The 22,531-nt window shown below is 34.3% G+C and overlaps 1 long non-coding RNA gene across 2 annotated transcripts; it reads left to right on the plus strand.

Moving 5' to 3' along the window:
* Nucleotide 1: 1 nt before the first annotated feature.
* LOC126950761 (uncharacterized) lies at nucleotides 2-20,803 on the plus strand. 2 transcript variants are annotated; one of them, XR_007724276.1, is made up of 6 exons: nucleotides 2-67; nucleotides 2,372-2,433; nucleotides 3,391-3,410; nucleotides 12,124-12,255; nucleotides 17,833-17,928; nucleotides 20,457-20,803. It is a non-coding gene; the product is annotated as an uncharacterized LOC126950761 (long non-coding RNA). The 2 variants fall into 2 exon arrangements; XR_007724275.1 differs by lacking the exon at nucleotides 3,391-3,410.
* Nucleotides 20,804-22,531: the final 1,728 nt, after the last annotated feature.

Consider the following 22,531-nt stretch of genomic DNA (forward strand, 5'->3'; position numbering starts at 1 on the left):
AGTACAGAGTAAACCGGAACTTCTCCCCGACCCCTGTCATTCATTCAAGGAACAGAAGATGTTTTCGGTATGTCTGGTTTTGTTTCTATTACGATGTTTTGAGCAGACTCTAGTAAACTTTTATTCTTTTATAAAAGTTTATTCTTTTATAAAAGTTTTATTCTTTTATCCCATTCTTCACAGGCTGATTATAGATATTATGCACAATTGTGAGAGAGGTGAAAGAAATAGATGCGTGAAGAGTGCTGAAGTGGGGTTAGAGGGCAAAACAAAAATGTAGTTAAAATACATAGTTTATTTCTTGTAATTCGGGTGCTAGAAGCTTGCAAATATTAAGTGTCTGCTTCCGTCACTCGCTGTATTAACAAAAAGAGCATTTTTTAATTTGATTGACACTCATACAATCTTAGAATACTTGTAGTTTTGTTTCATTTGATTTGTTCTGGAAATTATGTCTCAGTTTGAAAAGTTAAATTGGCCAGGACATTTAATTCACACAGGTGTGCATATCAAGAAACCACTTCCTTTGTTCTCATTTCTTAGACGATTCTTTCCAATTGTAATATTTAAATTTATAAGAACCTTATTCCCTTAATAGCAAATCACAGTTTTGACAAATCTGTTGATTTCAAGAAACCAAACTTACTAGCTTTTGCAAGTCTGTATTTCACCATTAGTTTAAATTGCAGAAGTCTTTTGGGGGAAGATAATTCATCACCCTGTATGCCTGTTTCTTTCTACTTCAAAAATAGAGTTACGTCTGTAATTTTGAACCCTTTAGTGATTATAAGCTCAGAACTTTAGAGAATTGTACTCTGCTATATGGAAATATCTTTACAGTTTTGTTCCATATTTTAAATTGTTAAGGTTAAGCCAATAAATTCCAGAATTTGAAACTCTACCATATGAAAATTAGATATTCCAAAAGAAAGTAACGTCCATTGCTGGAAATGGAGTGAATGAGGATATATCTACCATGGTAGACACTTCCATGTGTGTTATAGAATATTTATTCTATAGTGCTTAATTTCCTCCTTCCCTAAGTTCAACTCATTTGGAAACATGACATTAGAAATGAGTGAGTAAACAATTATATAAAAATGCAGAGAAATTTATAGTTTAGGTAGGCTGTTATTGTGATAATAGCTTAATTATTGCTTAATTCACTTTTTACTAAAAAATATCTTAAGTTTGTAACCTATAAATGCTTTTTACATAATCCTTGGATGGTTCACTTTTGCAACAGTAACATTTCACTATTTATGCTCATATAAAAGTTTTAAAATATTAAAATTTTTATTATTTTTGTGGAATGTTTTCTTTCACATGATTGCAAATTAAATTGTTAATAATTCATTTCTCATTTTTATAATACAGCTGTGCCAACCAGATACACTCAAGGAAATGTTATTTACTAGTTTCTAAACACAAATATATAAACAATATCAGTTATTTTAAAAATGAGAAATTATCACAGATTCTTGCAAGGGGCTTATGAATCTAACTACATTCATTTGACAATTTCAACCTAAATCTGCTAAATTGTATAATTTTAAAATACTTTAACATGTACATTACATCTTTAATATATGTGTTAAAACTTTAGTATTCACCTAAATCATTATTTCAAGCTCCAGAATGTAGCCATATGGACCATTTTGATATTAATTATTTTCATCAGGTATTGAAATCTCAATCAGCCATTGATTGAGATTGACAAACCTGGAAATTAGGGGCGTTTTGCATTGAATGCTAGTTGTGGAAAATAATGTTACATATTTTGACATAAAATAAAAGTGAAAAGCCTTTGGGCTGAGTATAATTTAGTTTTTTAGATCCTCTGCAGTTTTATTAGAAGCAGATATATCCAAGAGTTCTTCCTATTAATGTCATTGATTTGAAGTAATGGGAAACATCAATTTAATTTAGAAATATAAATTCAGGTACATATTCATCCACTTTGCAGGTTTCATTGAACTGACTATTGCAATTTTCTAGAAACTATGAAGGATAAAGCAAAAAAGGTGGAAAATGAGACCTCGATGCATAGAACTGCAAAATTCAATTGATGACCCTCAGTCACATTTCTTGTCAGTGAAGACAAAGGTATAATGTGAAAAATCCTATAAAATACGCAGAAAAAAATATCTCACTGAAAGACAGGGAGGTGAATTTTTTTTATAGTCCTATTTCTTTGGCTTTCACAGGATGAATAGACGCACAGCATCATTTACTAAGAATAGAACTGAAAGACGGGATCAGATTGTCTTTTACACTTTTGCAAGCCTTCTTTATTTAAAACAGTCTGTGGCATATTTCAGAATTTGTATTCTATATTGTATTTGCATTGAAATTTTTTATTGCTTTACAGATCAAATATTTATTCTAGTAAGTCAACTGAATTTTTAGAGTACCAATTTCTTCAGATTCAAGGTTAGTGTTAAAAATTTAATTCTTACACATATTTGTCTCTGACATTTTCAAATAAGATTAGAAATATATGTGTAAACAGATTTTTTGCAGACATTGACCAACAGTTATGTGACACATTTCAACAGAATATGAGTTTTCGACATTCACTTCCACCACATGTTGAAAAGGCACTCATAAATTTAAAAAACATTGTGAATTATTATTTTGCTAATATGTATCCAAGGATAAATTCATAGTTCTGGATGAGAAAGGGGATGATATTACTTGTAGATACATCTCCTTAAAAAGTCTGATGAATTTAATAGTTTTATAATTCATTTTTGATAATTCAGAGGTTCACATAGAACTGCTATATTTTTTTGTCTTCACCATTGTCTACCTGTTTTACCCACTTCGTTGATCAGTAATATCTTAAATATTACACAAGAGGAAAATTTAAAGCATGTACATAGTGAAAGTCAATGTAATAATTCTAAAATCGTTTTTATGAAAGTTTGTTGAGAAAAAATAAGACAAACTGACTTGTAAAGAAAAACAATATTATTATTTATATATTTAAATTTCAAATTCTATTTTGTTATTATATAGTTAAAATGAAATTAAGACACTAATTCTATATTTTATTCTGCACTAATTTTCACTCAACTCTCATAATGTAACAGCATAAAAGTGAAACTCAATAGCTGCTATTAATTCTTTTAATTAGGCATTATGGCATTCTATGCTTTAATCCTATTTGTTTTATACAGTAATGTCTTGGACTAAATCACATAAAATGTACCTTTCTGGTTATCCTCCTCCAAATAAACACTGATCCCCTAATTAGTTAATTAAAGAATGAATTATGTTATGGATTATTTATTAATGAGTCAAAGTTACTTTGGCTAATTGTGTAAATATAGGTAAATTTGGTAATCTGTCTCATTTCTCTCATCTCTAACATTGGAAACATGACAGAACCTGCTACTCTTGACTTTGTAAGTATTCAATCTGCTAATCTAGTTAATGTGTATCCACAGTAACCAGGTAATACATAGTAGGTGTGGTTATAAGGTAACTATTGTCATAGCAAATGTATGAACATAAGACTGCTATCTCTGGCATGTCTCTGTAATGATCCATTACTGCGAGTCCACCTAGTTTATTTCACCAGAGACAAAAGTACGTATACTTTTTAAAATATTCTGAAACATACTGTTTTTGTTTTCTTTCCTGCAACTTACCCTGGTATTAATTTATTCTGAGCCATAATTATGCAACCTTAACTTGACTATAATTAATAGCAATAATGTCTAGATTTTGGCAGCAACTGAGGGTTTATTCTCCAAAATCAATTTGCAGAACATATTTATTCCTTCAGTTTGCATAGATGATAGCCCAAACATGAAGTTTCTCTCAGCTAGTAATTTAGCACAGGCAGGAAGAAGCAAATAGATATCATGGTTTGAATGCCATAATATTATTTGTTCCTTCTCAATTATGTTTCTGTAACAGAAAGATTTTTTAACAAATTACATAAATAGAACTTTAAAAAGTTTGAAACATCTGTATTTTCACCTGAACAGAAGATAGTTGCACTCCTGCTGAAGGTGTGGTTTTTAAAAACTATTTGTAATTATGTAATAAATATGGGACATTCATCATACTCTTTGAATGTAAAATTAGATGTCTGTGTTAGGCATGTTGATCAAGCACCATTTAGTGTATCATGAGATTTACAGGAAAATTCATGGAAAAACTGAGAAGCCTTTAAGTCAGAGACATGATGATATGTTCAGTATATTAAATAAGTACTGAATTAAGGAATAAAACCAGGTGAGCTAAGTGAACGACAGCTACCCCAAATACAGTTAATTTTTCCACTTGCATTTCTTGCAAAGTTATTAATTTATTCATTCACTTATAAAACATTTACTTTTGTTGGGAGCTAGGCCTAGACTAGGAACAACAACAACAACAAGAAAAGAGAATAGTGAAAAAAATAACATCTTTCTGGGGAGTTTTAAAAGCAGCAGATAAGAGAGAAAATGAATAAGAACACAAAGTCCTATGAGAACCTGAGGGTGCCATGGGAGGATTTAAGGAGTAGAGTCTGCTTAAATAGCAATAGAATCTGTGGGATTAGGAGCAGGCCCTAGTTTTTCTGAAACTCACTTTGTTAGTCTGAATGAGCTGACCATTTGCAGTAATTAGTCATAAAATTATCATTATTTATCTTGATAGTTATTGAAATATGAAAAACATTAAGATATCTTTTATTTACCTCTGAAATTCAGAAACATGTAGAATTTGAATGTTCCTAGCATGGTTTCAGATTCAAATACATTTTTAACATTATCATAATATATTCAAAAGATTCTTGATCCATGTCAAAATACATTGATTTAAATTTGAGTTTAAATACTGGATTCACCCCTACTTCAGCTACTCCTGACCTTTCTCACCCATATTATTTTTTAGAAAAGTTTTTTTTTTTTTTTTTTTTTTTTTAGCGGGCAAATTTGCCCCATCTGGAAATATGGAAGACAATATCTGAAGACAGTTTTCATTGTCACAGTCTGAAGGATGGTGCTATCAGCATCTAGTGGACAGAGGACAGGGATGCTGCAAAACATCCTATGATGTGTGTATATCTCTACACAACAAAGCATTATCCAACCCCAAAGTTTCTAAAGTTCCAAGGTTGAGAAAACCAGCTTTTGGAAAAATAATCATCTTTTTTCTCCCTTAATTCACGTCAGTGTTTTCCCACTCTGACACAGAATATTAAGGAGATTTATTTTAAAATATTAACGATTGGCCGGGCACGGTGGCTCAAGCCTGTAATCCCAGCACTTTGGGAGGCCGAGACGGGCGGATCACGAGTTCAGGAGATCGAGACCATCCTGGCTAACACGGTGAAACCCCGTCTCTACTAAAATACAAAAAAAAATTAGCCGGGCGAGGTGGCGGGCGCCTGTACTCCCAGCTACTCGGGAGGCTGAGGCAGGAGAATGGCGTGAACCCGGGAGGCGGGGCTTGCAGTGAGCTGAGATCCGGCCACTGCACTCCAGCCTGGGCAACAGAGCTAGACTCCGTCTCAAAAAAAAAAAAAAAAAAAAAAAAAAATTAACGATTGAACTTATTAATGTATTTATATATACAAATTGCCCAATTTGTAACACCCACAAATTAGCTGTATATACATTTATTCATTAGTTTAACAAATATTAATCAAAGGTCTACTATGTGTTAGTCATTCTGCTCTTAATACAAAAAATGTACAAAACCTCAGCCCTTTTCATAGAAATAAACAAGAATTATTGAAATGCTTTGCAATATGTATTGTTTAAATAATTTCTTACTTGAATATATTTTAAAGCCTAGGGTGATGTCATTAGGCACATTTCAATATACACGCTTCCTCAGAGATATTGCTAATTTTGGTTCCTGAACACCACAGTAAGATGAGTCGCATGATATTTTCATTACCCGGTGCATATAACAGTTATATCTACACTATACTGTAGCCTATTAAGTGTATGATAGCTTGATCCCTAAAAAGGTACACATGTTCATTAAAAATAATTTATTGCTAAAACATGCTAACGATTATCTGAGCCTCCAGTGAGTTATAATCCTTTTGTTTTTGGAAGCTCTCATCTTAATAATAACTGCTGACTGATCAGGGTGGGGGTTGCTGAGGGTTAAGATGACTATGGTATTTTTTTTTAATTTCAATTTTTATTTTAGATATAGAGGCTCCATGTGCAGCTTTGTAACGTGGAAATGTTGTGTGATGCTGAGGTCTATGTACAGATCCCATTACCTAGGTAGGGAGCACAGTACTCAATGGGCAATCTTTCAATCCACACCCTCCTCCTTCCCTCCCCACTATAGTAGTCCGCAGTGTCTATTGTTCCTGTATTTGTGTCCATGTGTGCTCAATGTTTAGCTCCTACTTATAAGTGAGTACATGCAGGATTTGGTTTCCTGCTCCTGGGTTAATTTGCTTAGAATTATGGCCCCTGGCTGCATCCATGTTGCTGCAAAGAACATAGTTTCATTCTCTTTTGGGGCCATGTAGTGTTCCAGGCTGTGTATGTACCACATTTTCTTTATCCAGTCTACAATTGGAGGGCTCCTGAGTTAATTTCGTGTCTTTTCCATTGTGAATAGTGTAGTAATGATCATATGAATGCGTGTCTTTTTGGTAGAATGACTTATTTTTCTTTGGGTAAATAAAGAATCCTAGTAATGGGATTGCTAGGTTGAATGGTAGCTTTGTTTTAGGTTATTTGAACAATCTTAAGACTGCTTTCTACATTCCCACAAACAGTGTGGAGTCTTTTCCCTGCAGCCTCACCAACATCTGTTGCTGTATGAGGTTTTTTTTGTTTTTTTTTTCTGAGACGGAGTCTTGCTCTCTCGCCCAGGCTGGAGTGCCGTGGCGCGATCTCCTCCGCTCACTGCAAGCTCTGCCTCCCGGGTTCCCGCCATTCTCCTGCCTCAGCCTCCTGAGTAGCTGGGACTACAGGCGCCGCCACCACGCCCGGCTAATTTGTTGTATTTTTAGTAGAGACGGGGTTTCACCGTGTTAGCCAGGATGGTCTCCATCTCCTGACCTCGTGATTCGTCCGCCTCGGCCTCCCAAAGTGCTGGGATTACAGGCGTGAGCCACGGCGCCCGGCTGCTTTATGAGTTTTTTAAAATAGCTATTCTGACTGGTGTGAGATGATATCTCATTGTGGTTTCGATTTGCATTTCTCTGACGATTAGTGATGCTGACCATTTTTTCATGACTGTTGGCCACTTTTATGTCTTCTTTTGAGAAGTGTCTGTTAAGTCCTTTGTCCATTTTTCATGCAGTTACTTGCTTTTTGCCTGTTGATTTAAGTTCCCTATAGACTCTGAATATTAGGCCTTTGTAGAATGTATACTTTGTAAGTATCTTCTTCCTTTCTGTAAGTTGTCTGCTTACTCTGTTGATAGTTTCTTTTGTGCAGAAGCTCTTTAGTTTACTTAGGCCCCACTTGTCTATTTTTGTTTCTGTGGAAATTGCTTTTGGAGACTTAAGAAAAAAATTTTGCCAAGGCCAATGTTGAGAAGAATATATTCTAGGTTATATTTTAGGATTTTTAGTTTATTATCATTATTATTTTTAGAGACAGGGTCACATCTTGTTAACCAGGCTGAAGGCAGTGGTACAATCATATAACTCACTGCAGCCTCGAACCCCTGAGCTCAAGAGATCCTCCCATCTCAGCCTTCCAAGTAGCTGGAACAACAAGTGCATGCCAATATGCCCAGTTAATTTTTAAAAAGTAAAAATTTTGCGTGAGTCTAGATCTCACTATGTCATCCAGGCTGAGCAATTTTTTTAAGATAAAACAACAATGAGGTTCACTGCATCAGCTGACTCTTACTTTTATAAAACTTTTTTGTAGCATGCAATAATGTTTGGTAGAAGTTCTACCTATAGTAAAACTTTTGTCAGAATTGGAATCAATTCTCTTCAACCCTGCTGCAGCTATACAAACTAACTTTATGTAATATTCTAAATCCTTTGTTGTCATTTCAACAATGTTCGCATCATCTTCACCAGAAGTAGATTCTATCTGAATAATTCACTTTCTTTGTTCATTCATAAAAAGTAACTCCTTAACAATTCAAGATTTATCATGAGATTGTAGTAATCTCATGATAGTAACTCAGAGATGGGCAATAACTCTGCAATTACTTCCTCCACTAAAGTCTTTAACACCACAAAGTCATACATGAGAGTTGAAATCAACTTTTTCCACACTAATATAAATGTTTATATTTTTACTTCCTCGTATGTATAGCAAATATACTTTCTGACATCTAGAATGGTGAATCTTTTCCAGAAAGTTTTCAAATTACTTTGCCCAAATCCATTAGAGAAATCAGCATTTATGATAGCCTTATGAAATGTATTTCTTAAATAGATAAGACTTGAAAGTCCACATTACTCCTTAAGACATGGGACAAAAATTGCTGTTGTGTTTGCAGGCATAAAAATAATACGAATCTTTTTGTAAATCTCCATCAGAGCTGTTGATGAACAGATACATTGTCAGTGAACAATGATATTTTGAAAGAATTCTTTGATTCTGAGCAGCATGTCTCAACAGTGGGCTTCAGGTATTCAGTAAATCAAACTGTAAACAGATATGCTTTTATCCAGTCTTTGCTGTTTCCTTTATGGAATACAGGGAGAGGAAATTTAGTGTCATTATTAACGGCCTTTGAATTTTCAGAAGGTAAATGAACAGTGGCTTCAACTTAAAGTCAACAGATTCATTAACCCCTAACAAAAGAGTCATCCTGTCATTTGAAGCTTTGAAGCTTGGCATTGATTTCTCCTCTCTAGCTATGAAAATCGTAGATTGCATCTTTTCCCAAAGGCTGTTTCATGTATATTTGAAATCCACAATTTAGTGCAGCCACGTTCATCAATGATCATAGCTAGATCTTCTGGATAATTTGCTACAGATCCTACATCACCACATGCTGCTTCACCTTTCACTATTATGTTATGGAGATGTCTTCTTTCATTAAACCTCATGAACCACCCTCTTCTAGTTTCCAAATTTTCTTTTGTAGCTTCCTGTCTTCCCTCAGCCTTCACAGAATTAAAGAGAATTAGGGTCTTGGTCTAGATTAGGCTTTGGCTTAAAAGAATGTTGTGGCTAGGTTGATCTTTTATTCAGACTACTCAAACTTCCTCCATATCAACACTAAGGGTGTTTCACTTATCATTCACGTGTTCATTGGAATAGTACTTTTCATTTCCTTCAAGAACTTTTCCTTTGCGTTTACAACTTGGCTACCTGTTTGGCACAAGAGGCCTAACCTTGGGCTAATCTCTGCTTTTCACATGCCTTCCTCACTAAGCTTAATCATTTCTAGCTTTTGATTTGAAGTGACTGATGTGTGACACATTCACTTCAACACTTCAAGGCCATTGTAGGGTTATTCATTGGTCTAATTTTAATACTGTTGTGAGTCCAGGAACAGGGAGGCCTGAGGAGAGGAGAGGGCAAGAGACAAGGAAATGGCCAGAACACACATGACATTTATGGATTACGTTTGCCATTGTGTATAGGTGTAGGTCGTGGTGCCCTAACAATTACAATAGTAACATCAAAAGTCACTGATTATATATCATCATACAGGCATTATAATAATAATGAAAGTGTTAAATGCTGTGAGAATTACCAAAATGTGACATAGACACAATGTAAGCACATGCTGTTGGAAGAACGATGTTGATAGACTTGTTCAATGCAGGGTTGACATAAACTTCAATTAGTAAGAAATGTAGTATCTGCAAAGTGAAAAAAGTGAAGGACAATTAAAACTCTTTGTATATGTAGACATGAGTAACTAGAATATAATTTATCACAAAAATTACACCTAATTTTATTATTTTAAAACCTCATTTTAAACTATTTTCCATCTCTTATTACCAGTGTAATATGATACAACCTACTTACTACGAGTACCTTATGAAGGTCAATTAAGCTTTAGAAACTATGCCACAAGCACAATTGCTAGTTCCTATCATATTTTCTTCCTAATTGATTTTAAACTACCAATTTTTGTTAGTTCTCCTTCGCTCAGAATACTTATTTAATGTGCCAAGACTAATATAATACCATAGCTATCATCAAATTAAATAGTTTCCTAAACATGGGAAAGAAACCATGCCTGAAACTATTTATTAAAATATGTGTGGCTATTTTCGCATGATAAATACAAACTATTTGTGAAATAAATTCTACTTAAGATAATTGTATGCATTTTCTCATGCATAATGTGACATTATTACACTCATTTTTACTTTCCTATTCTCCATATAGATGTTTAATTGTATTGATTTGTGTTACCTCAATTCCCACCAAGTTTCTGTAGAGACATTAAATTTCTATGCAATCTCATAAGTGTTGTTTTCTGAAGGTATGAGCAAGTAGATTCATGTTCCACGTCTAGCGAATAGTGTATAAAATATACTTTCAGGTCTATCATATAACATAATCATTTTTTCTCTTAAAATATGGCTTATATTAGTTCCCAGCTATTTCTCAATAATACCTAAGTCTGAACTATTATTGTCAGTTCTGCCAGTAAATAATGCCAGCATGGGAAATATGTTATCTCAATATTATCTTCCTGTTCCATTATAGTAAGAATACACATAATTTGTGAATGATGAAGGATGGAACTTAAAAATTACAACCAAGTAAAAACTATAAAGCCTTTTCCTGTCATCTGATTACACTAAAATGTTTATTCAAATGTTTAAAATGTATAAACTCACTGAGCTCAAAGTAAAAATATGAAATGATGTGGGATTACAGAGCAGATAACAAATGGTCAAGAACCTGTTTTGTTACTTTGTTTTTATCCTTCATGTTAAAGAATTAATGGATAATGCTATCATAATTATTTAGTTACAAACTCTATTGGAATTGGAAAATGTGAAGACATAATCTCTTTAGAAAGAAATGTGATAAGATATTTTCTACTCTGGCTTGAGAATACCATGCAGCCTCATTAATATATCTTGTTCTTGAATCATGGACATCTCTAATTGGATCTGCTGAGAGACAGGCTGGAAAGAGTTAGTAGAGTAGGTTGTCAGAAATAAATAAAAAAGTGACTGGGATATCCAAGTGCTAACTCATTGACATTTTGGGAAATTGTCTTCAGATAAAAAAAGAAATTGGGGAACAAGCAGAGAAGAAAAATACAAGGAGTAAGAAGAGTCCTGGAGAACATTTCAATGATTTGAAGCAGAGGGAAGAATATCAGATATCATGGAAAATAAAGAGAATAGGGATGGCTGTATTTATCTGGAAAGAGGTAGCTAGGTGGTTGGGGCAAACTGGGGGATAGTTTAGAAGTGGATCTAATATCCAGACAGCAATTCCTATTCAATTATTGTCACAGAAGAACAGTGTTTAGACTAAAGTCATGTTTTCTGAGACCCATGACAATTAGAGAAAATGTTCCTTCCTTTTTTGATGTTGTCAAAAACAATTCTCCAAGAGCTAACAGTATTTTCTTTCTTTGCACACCCTTAACACCCAGAATGTAGCGAGGTAATTTTATGCACAGGCTATACTTGCTTCTAATGCCTAAAGTTGTCCAACTACACTTTTATTTCTGTGGATATGTAGGCTGCCCTGGTGAAATGCTAGTAGCCCAGAGAGAAGTAACACATTGGCTCATTTTCAGTCAATAATATCCACTACAAAGTAACAAAACAAATCATTCTGCAACATTATTGAGAGAAAATTTCCTAGAAACTGTTGATGGATGGTGAAGAGAGAAAGAAAACTGAGGATGAGTGAAAAGGAGAGAAAAGAAAAGAGGAATTTGGAAAGAACTAACAGTGCTAGTAATACTCATGTACTGAGTAGGTAGAAGGCAACATGTCACTACTGATGTTTAGTTGTGGGAAGAAGAGAAGAATTGCAGTAGGAGAAAAAGTGCATTTAAGATAACCACGGTCTAGACCAAAATTTTAATTAAGGCTTAGTTTGTGTTTCAAGATATTTTCTTTTTGTTAAAACTAAGGTAAAACTTAGTGATCCACTTTATATAAACTTAAGTCTCACTAGCTTTATTTTGCCGATTACCTCAATTATGTGCCTCATTTTTGTATGTTCTTTTTAAATCCAGGTATTAAATAATTCTAGGCCATTTTACAGAAAGGAGATACTATAATAACTACTTTTTGGATCTGAAAATACAGCCATGCTCTGAATAACAATGTTTTGGTCATTGATGTACCACATATATGAAGGTGGTCCGGTAAGATTATAATGAAGCTAAAAATGCCTGTTGCCCAGATACATCTTAACCATTGTAAAGTCATAGCACAATTCATTATTCACAACGTAGTGTGCTTCCAGTTGCATAAAGGTATTGCACATACAATTATGTACAGTACATACTACGTGATACTGATAATAAAGAGCTATGTTATTGGTTTATGTATTTACTATAATTTTATTGTTATTTTAGAGTGTACTCCTTTGACTTAGATTTAAAAAGTTGACTGTAAAGCAGCCTTAAGTAGGTTTTACAGGAGGTATTGCAGAAGAAGAAATTGTTATTATAGGGAATGATGGCTGCAGACATGTTATTGCCCCTGAAGACCTTCCAGTGGGACAAAATGTGGAGATGAGAGACAGTGATATTTGATGATCCTGCCCCCGTGTAGGGCTAGGCTAATGTCTGTTTCTGCTTTAATTTTTAATTTAAAAGTTCAAAAAGTAAAAAAATAAAAAAATGTAAATATAAGAAGAAGCTTATAGAATAAGGATATAGGGGAAATGTTTTATACAGCCATACCATGTATTTGTGTTTTAAGCTAAGTGTTATTACAAAAAATTTGAAAAGTCATAAAGTAAAAAAGCCATAGTGAGGTTAACTTATTATTAAAGAAAAAAGTTTTTATAAATGTAGTGTAGCCTAAGTGTACAGTGTTTATATAGCCTATAGCCATGCACAGTAATATCCTAGGCCTTCTCAGTCATTCACCCCTCACACGCGGACTCACCCAGAGCAATTTCCAGTCCTGCTACCTCGATTCATGTTAAATGCTCTACATAAGTCTGATAATATTTTTGTATCTGTTATACTATGTTTTTACTGTACTATATTTAACTATGTTTAGATACATAAATATTTACTGTTATATTACAGTTGCCTACAATATTCAGTGCAGTAACATGCTGTACAAGTTTGTAGCTTAGGAGCAATAGTCTATACCTCATAGCCTAGGTGTGTAGTAGACTGTACCATCCTATTCTGTGTAAAGTACTCTCTGTGATGCTCGAGCAATGGAAAAATGACCCAGGAGTGTATTTCTCAGAAAGTGTCTCCCAGTGTTAAGTGCTGCATGACTGCGTATAAAATTAACTAAGTGATTTTCAATGTAGGTGACATCAGGCTATGAATTATTCGAAAATGCCCAAAGGCATTTTTGTTCTCACAATGACAAAAAGGCTCTACCAGAATAGAATGGGTGAGACTCAGGAATGCTAAACAAGTAGTAATTGGCTGTTCAGTTTGGCATAACCCAAATGTTCAGAGAAACTTTAAGCTAATATAAATAATTAGGAAATGGCAGACACCGTTAACTCACTGATCTAATTTACTTCCACAATCTCTTTTTCTCTGAGTACATTCCATTTAGAGGGGTGTGTGTGACACATCTCCTAGTAATAAGACAAGACTGGAAGTCAGCTTTGTAAGACCTCTGAGCACATTTTGCTTTTTTTTTTTTTTCTTCAAGTTTTATTTATTTAACATAACATCTGCAGATATGTTACATGGAAATATTGTATGATGCTGAAGTTTGGGGTAACTTCAGTTTGGGGTAAAAATTCTGTCACCTAAGTTGTGAACATAGTACCTGATAGGTAATTTTTTAATTCCACCCACCCCCGCCACCACCCTCTGAGTTGGTTGTCTCTATTGTTCCCATAATTATGTACATGAGTGCTGAATGTTTAACTCCCACTTAGAAGTCATAACATGCACTATTTGGTTTTCTGTTTCTGTCTTAATTTGCTTAGGATTATGGCTTCCAGCTCCAACTACATTGCCACAAAAGTCATGATTTCATTGTTTTATATGGTAGTATAGTATTCCATGCTGTATCTATACCACATTTTCTTTATCCAATCTACTATTGATGGGCATCTGGATTGATTCTATGTCTTCACTACTGTGATAGCACAGCAATAAACATACAAGGGCATGTGTCTTTTTGATAGAATGTGTTTTGTTTTGGGTATATAACCAGTAGTGGGATAACTGGGTGAACCTGCAGCTTTGCTATACGTTCTGTGAAAAATCTCCAGATTTCTTTTCACAGTGGCTGAACTAAATTACATTTTCGCCAACAACATATAAGTGTTCCCTTTGCTCTGTGGCCTCACCAGCATCTGTGGTTTTGGACTTTTTAGTAATAGCCATCCCTGACTGGTATCTCATTGTGGTCTTAATTTGCATGTATCTGATGATTAGTGAAAACATAAGTAAGATTGATAGACCCTTTGTTGTATTAACAAACAAAAACAAAGAGAAGAACCAATTAATCACAATCAGAAATGACAAAGGTGGTATTACAACTGATTTTACAGAAATACAAAAGATCATCAGAGTATTATTAACAACTCTTTGCACACAAATTAGAAAATCTAGAGGAAATGGATAAATTCTTCCTAGAACACAATCTCCCAAGATTGAATCAGGAAAAGATTCAATCCTTGCATAAATTGAAACCTTGAATAGGCCAATATCAATTCCTGAAATTGAATCAGTAATAAAGAATTTACCAACAACCCCATCAAAAAGTGGGCAAAGGATATGAACAGACATTTCTCAAAAGAAGACATTCATACAGCCAACAGACACATGAAAAAATGCTCATCATCACTGGCCATCAGAGAAATGCAAATCAAAACCACAATGAGATACCATCTCACACCAGTTAGAATGGCGATCATTAAAAAGTCAGGAAACAACAGGTGCTGGAGAGGATGTGGAGAAATAGGAACACTTTTACACTGTTGGTGGGATTGTAAACTAGTTCAACCATTATGGAAAACAGTATGGCGATTCCTCAAGGATCTAGAACTAGATGTACCATATGACCCAGCCATCCCATTACTGGGTATATACCCAAAGTATTATAAATCATGCTGCTATAAAGACACATGCACACGTATGTTTATGGTGGCACTATTCACAATAGCAAAGACTTGGAATGAACCCAAATGTCCATCAGTGACAGACTGGATTAAGAAAATGTGGCACATATACACCATGGAATACTATGCAGCCATAAAAAAGGATGAGTTTGTGTCCTTTGTAGGGACATGGATGCAGCTGGAAACCATCATTCTTAGCGAACTATCACAAGAACAGAAAACCAAACACCGCATGTTCTCACTCATAGGTGGGAACTGAACAATGAGATCACTTGGACTCGGGAAGGGCGACATCACACACCGGGGCCTATCATGGGGAGGGGGGAGGGGGGAGGGATTGCATTGGGAGTTATACCTGATGTAAATGACGAGTTGATGGGTGCTGACGAGTTGATGGGTGCAGCACACCAACATGGCACAAGTATACATATGTAACAAACCTTCTTGTTATGCACATGTACCCTAGAACTTAAAGTATAATAATAATAAAAAATAAATTTAAAAAAAACGTTTCTAGGAAAGCAAATTTAAAGGAATTATGATTGTCTCAATATATGCAGAAAAAGTATTTAATTATAATAAAATATCAAAGAAACTCAAAAAAAAAAAAAAATTTACCAACTAAAACAGACCCAGAACAAGATAGATTCAGAGTCAAATTCTACCAGAAGAACTGATACCAATTGCTGAAACTATTCAAAAAAATCTAAAAGAAGCAGCTTCTTCCTAACTCATGCTATGAAGCCAGCATCAGTCTGATACCAAAATCTGACAGACACATGAAGAAAGCTTCCGACTAATATCCCTAATGAACATAGATGCAAAATTATCAATAAAATGGGTTCTTTTTTTATTGGAAAAAAAAGAAAAAGTAAAAGGAGGTAAGGCCAGGTGTGCCCTTTGGGAAGTTGAGGAAGTAGTTCAGCTTTAGGCCAGGAATTCCAGACTAACCTGGACAACATAGGGAAACCCCATCTCTACTAAAAAAATTTTAAAAAGCAATAGCTGGGTGTGGTGGCATGCACCTGCAGTCCGAACTACTTAAGGTTGGGAGGCTAAGAAGGGAGGATTGCTTGAGCCCAGGAATTTCAGGCTGCAGTGAGCTATGATCTCACCACTGTACTCCATCCTGGACAATAGATTGAGTCCCTATCTCTAAAATATTTTTATAAAGAGGCAAACAGGTATCGTCTGAATTGTTGATTCTTTTGTCCCTTCCAACGTCTTCATATCTTGAATGTGGATGTGTGAAATTCATTAAGAGTGTGTGTGTGTGTGTGTGTGTGTGTGTATGAGTCTTGATATGGTTTGGCTGTGTCCACATGCACATATCATCTTGAACTGCAGTTCCCATAATCCCTGTGTGTCTTGGGAGGGACCCAGTGGGAGGTAATTTAATCACAGGGGCAGGTTTTCCCATGCTGGTGATAGTGAAAAATCTCACAAGATCTGATGGTTTTATATATGGCAATTCCCCTGCACATGCCCTCTTGCCTGTCACCATGTAAGATGTGCCATTGCTCCTCCTTCACCTTCCACCATGATTGTGAGGCCTTCTTAGCCATGTGGAACTGTGAGTCCATTCAATCTCTTTTTCTTTATAAATTACCCAGTCTAGGGTATGTCTTTATTAGCAGTGTGAGAAAAGACTAATACAAGTCTATTTTGCTTACACTAATTTTGCATATGATTTGTTGAAAATTACTGTAATACTATTACATTGCTCCTAAATAATCATATATTTTTGCCCATTGAAATTTTGCTTTGGAAAAGATTCATATGAATTACATTATGAACATTCACATTTCTATTAGTTACTAAAATCTGCTTCTAGAATGTTGGAACTAGAAACTACAGCAAAAAAAAAGGGGAATATTTTCTAAAACATATACATTCTATTAATAAATTTCATGGGTAACTTTACTGGCAGATGAAGAGAAGTTGTGATGATAAATAAAGTCAATGTTTTACTAATAACTGATATCAATATTGATTGTTTAACTGAGTACACTATTTATTTCACTTCAATTTATTATGCCAACTCCTTAGAAAGACTAAGTTAAGGCCGGGCGCAGTGGCTCACGCCTGTAATTCCAGCACTTGGGGAGGCCGAGGCGGGCGGATCACAAGGTCAGGAGATCGAGACCACGGTGAAACCCCGTCTCTACTAAAAATACAAAAAATTAGCCGGGCGCGGTGGCGGGCGCCTGTAGTCCCAGCTACTCAGGAGGCTGAGGCAGGAGAATGGCGGGAACCCGGGAGGCGGAGCTTGCAGTGAGCCGAGATCGCGCCACTGCACTCCAGCCTGGGCGACAGAGCGAGACTCCGTCTCAAAAAACAAAACAACAACAACAACAACAACAACAAAAAGACTAAGTTAAAAATATCTTTTTGGTATAGATACAGGAATGTTAGGGCAAGTTTAGAAATAATTTAAAAATTATTCATCGTATTTTTGTGTACATTATTTTCTGCATTAAAATTTTACAGATTTCCTGAAACGTGTTGTTACCTAACTATTGCATACATTAATAACTCTATACGCAAATGTGTCCTGCCACATGTTTGAGGGACCTATTCATGGAATTTGTTCCTTGTCGTTTACAAATAAATTCTAAACACAGTTCAGGTCTCTGTTTCTTATCACGATTTTCTTTCCTATGAGGAACATGAAGCATCAGATTGAATGAAACCTTCCAAGGCCTTTCAGAAGTGTCTCGAAGTCTCCAACAACTGCATCCAGCTACTCATCATTATCAAGGTGAAAATTGAGATAAGGATAGATTCTCTAAGAGATATTAATTGAAAGGAGGAGCTGATGACAAATATAATTACTGAAATCAAATATTTATTCAAAATCAATTTTGTTTTTGTATCTTTTAAAGTTAATGTTTGAATTTGGAAGTATTAAACTAGAATTTTAGAAAACTATAGAAGACAATTCTACTGACAATTCAGTTGTAATTATTTAAAAGTTCCCTTCCTTAAAAATTGACCTCAAGCAGAATTTTAAAAATTCAACTATTATAAATATAAAACTGACACTGTTACAGAGATGCTTATGAATATAAAAAAGTGAATATTACATAAATTCTTTATAAAGTATGTTGTGTTTTTAACAGAATTTTCAGCAAACAATATGCAGTAGTACTTCTAAGTTAAGAGAAGTCATTTTCAGTGACAACTTGGCATTGCTGCCAGCTCAAAGTAAAGTGGCAAAGTTCATTAAGCCGCTTCCTGGACAACTTTGCAATCTGTTGGCTTTTACACCCCTCATCATATCAAAAGGCCAAAATACTTTTTGGCTCTTGAAACATGTTCTATGACTCTCTAAAACTCCTTGCTGTGGCAGCTTATTCTAGTTAGTGCCCCTTAATCTCCAAGAATACCATTCTCTCTTCCTCAAGCTTAGTTGATAGCTTTATATTCTCAGCATGACTATTCCCTCTTTAGGGTTAAGGATAAAGCAATCTGCTTAGTTTATTAAAGTGTTTCATTCTAAGGTGTAATTTACTGGTAGTCCTACCTGAGTCACTGCAATTTATGAACAATGCAGTGTCTAATGTACTGTTAAATTGTGTTGTAATATTTCATTTTCTTATTTATTATCTATCTCCCCCACTGGAATAAAAGCTCCAAGGAAGAAGGCATCTCTGGTTTTAAGATTCCCCTGCAGTGTCTAGTTTACTGGTCAGCGGTATTCATTCTGTCAGGTTTCTTAAAGAGTAGTAAATGTTAGAAGTTCACAAAAAATTACAGACCACTGTAAGTGATTCTTTTTGTGTGGAAATGACAAAGAAGGTCTATTAGACTATATTTTTAAGGATGCATAGGTTTTGCACAGATTATGTACTCAGATGCTAAAACAGTCCATAGTGTCTACACATCACTGCCTCACAATCTACACACAGATATGGTACACAGTTAGATTTTCCATATCAGAGCAGTGCATAGGAATCTATGGGTGATTATCTTGACCTGCGGTCTGAAGCAGGAAATGGGGAGTGTTCAGATTGGAGGCACAGGCTGAATTTGGAGAAGGCAGGGAGTTGGTGGGGGTGAGACAGGGAAGTCCTGACTGAAGGTAGACAAAATCAGAGGGTTCATGCTGGGAAGCTCGAATAAATAAGTTGAGTAATTATGTATTTTCCCTATGTAGTCAAGAACAAAATTACATATAATAGGAATAAATATTAATAAATTATATAATGGCTTTTATACACTTGTATTCATTACATCTTTTCTATATTTTCATAACATATTCTATCAAAGGACATGTTAAGTTAATGTATTTGAATGATAATATTCTATTAAAGGAAATGTTCTTTTTTTGCTTTTTATTACATTCTATTAAAATAAATGTTAATTTCTAAAATGTTACATTTTAATGTTCTCAGATAAATTATATTTGTTGTACAATATCTCAAAGAAAAAAATACTAAAAGTTTAAAGCTACAATAGATATTATTCCCTTTTAGTTACTATTTTAATGAATTAATTTTTTTAGTTCCATTTTCTCATACTTAGCAGCTATATAATTTACTGAACAAAAGCAATAGTCATGAGAAATCCAAGTAATAGATTACTGGGCATGTTACTTAGGCATATTTCCACTGTCACACAGACTGAAGTCTCAGTGCTACAATCTAATTAACCAGAATATGAACAAGTAGTACACCTTTTTTATTATAACAATTTCTTGAAAAAAATTTTCTCTGAGTATTCTAATACACCTTTTTTTTCTTAGTCAAGAGCAAAATTATTTCTTATAGTCTGAGATATTTTACTCATCTGAAACCACTTCAGGATAGATAAAAGTCACTTACTGAAAACACTGGATACCTGCATTTTAAAATCCCATTTAAAAAACTGTAAGAGAACAGCAAGTGTAAAGTATGGGAATATTTTTTGAATTTTGCATTAGAAAAACGTGACATGACTACTTACACAATGGTTACATTCAGAAGATTTTGTTTTACTTTTATTTCTTGCCTTTTTAAATTCATACCCACAACTCCAATTTCATGTGTTGTATTTGATTTTAGATTGCTCAAAACAAATTCTTGCTGAAATATGTGTGTGTGTGTGTGTGTGTGTGTGTGCGCGTAATATAGGCAACTTTACACCTCAACAGATTTATTAAAACAGTATCAAACCAGTATAATTCTAAATAATTTCACCATTAAAATATTTCAAAAATTATCTTATAACATAAAAAATGAACAGATTCTTTTTACAATATCTATAGCCCCAAAGTAGAATGTAAAATGTTTCCTTTCACCTTTCCAGTTCCAAGAAATGAGGGATGAAAATAAAACATATAGTGAAGAGCAGTCTTATGTGCACAGTCTTTTGAATGTTACCCAGCCATATAAGAAGAGACCATGGGCCTGGAACGCTTCCTCAACAAGAGATAAAGAGCCTGCACATGTGTGTCAATGGTCCTTAGACACACCCTCAGCTTCAGCATTTCAGATTCCATGCAGTGTGAGTCAAGGTCTTTGTACTGTGGTTTTAGAGGCGTGCACGTAGGGTAGTTGTTCTGAGTTGTGGGGGGCACCAACCATGGGAGATCTATGCATGCAATAGGGATTTGTCTCCCTCTGTTTTGTGTACATGAGTAAAAGTACTCTTCCATCCCGTGATTGACTGTGTTGTGTTTACCGTGGTGACTCTAATATCAAGATGAATTGGACAGAAGTATTTGGACTTCTGGTACTGGTGGTTGACATAAAACTTTGCATGAAGAACACTGGCCTCTAACTAAAGGTATGTCAGTCATATTCAAAGAAATATAGCAAAAATAAATCTGCATCTCAAGTAGGATAATAATCTCAGGTTAAATCGAGTTGTTTTTAATATTATCATATGGGTTAACTAACCCAAGTTTAACATGTGATGAGCGTGATTTGCCAAAAAGAAAAAAAAAAATATATATATATAGTGCAAGTAAGTACAGGGAATTGAAGGTCAATAGAAAAATCTTCACAGCCATTATGTCAATCTCTTGCAACATTCCAGAGCTGAGCTCTCCAAAAGAAATACAGTATGAGACATAAATGTGGGTCATATATGTAATTTTAAGTTTTGTAATAAAAAAGTAAAACAGAAAATTATTTCAGAATGTTAAATATATTAAACTTTATTTTTCGTTCATATCATATATTTTATTCTACTATATAGATTTGCTTAACAAAATAATATTTATTCTTCATTTTGCTATATTTGTTTTCTAATATTGAGATCTGTGACACTTATATAGCCAGTATTGTTATAATTATTTAATTTCCACAACATAAAAATCTGAACATAGACGGTGAAGTTGTTTTCTTTAGGGTGCAGAATCTAAAAGAGCTAAAATATTTAATGCTACATAAATGGTAATGATCATAATATAAGATCTGAAATCTAGATGCCATTCCCATAACATCCAGACCTCACTTAATTCAGTACAGATGCTTTAAAGGCAAGTGGAAAGATACGTTTTCAATTGCAAATTTCCTTAGTTATTTCAGTTTTATTTTCTATTTTGTAAGAAGCCTGAACTTTATTTTAGGAGTCCATTGCCATGTCAAAGCCTCAGCTTATCACACGATGTGAGAACTAAGGGAAATCAACTAGGAAAACATTCATTGGCAGAGAAAGCTGACTGATTAGAACGACAGATGGGAAAAGCAAAACTTAAATCCAGGGATTTCTGGCCAGCTAACAAGCTAGGAGATATTTCAGAAAGACCAGAACAAGTTGTTGACTTGGAATCAGTGAATATGTAACATCATTCCAACAGAATCTTGATTTGAGTAAATAATTTAAAAGCTAAGCACATAATTTACACAGTGAATATGCCACAGAAAGATGGCTGGGAATTTGCAATATATATACTCATAGCACTTGATGCTGGTTATGCTTATATATACATAGATTACTGTATTGATATAAATGACTGAGATTGACCACTGTTACTAAAAGTTCTCATTTTTCCTTATTTAAACTATGTTAATAGGTACAGAACAGAGTAATCAGTCACATTTATATCTACTTGTTTTACTGATGAAACTAAGATGCAAACCAATACAACTGAAAAGATATTCATTCAAAGTATTGCTAGTATTGCGATATACATAGTTATTCACAAGACAAAGGTGAGAGAGATCACAGTTTAAGTGTACTCTGTGAATACTTATAGTTAAAAATAATTATATATCTCTAGCCTTAGACAAAACTACTAGAGGCATTATCTACAGAATAAGGTTCAAAATTATAATAACATAAATAAATTTCAACACAAGAAAAATGAAGATAAAAGTTTTAACACATTTTATCTGAACAATCTAAATATTTCAGGCACAAGCCTTGTTTTTTTT

The sequence above is a fragment of the Macaca thibetana genome, chromosome 3 (genome assembly GCF_024542745.1).
Source record: "Macaca thibetana thibetana isolate TM-01 chromosome 3, ASM2454274v1, whole genome shotgun sequence".
Taxonomy (NCBI): Eukaryota; Metazoa; Chordata; class Mammalia; order Primates; family Cercopithecidae; genus Macaca; species Macaca thibetana.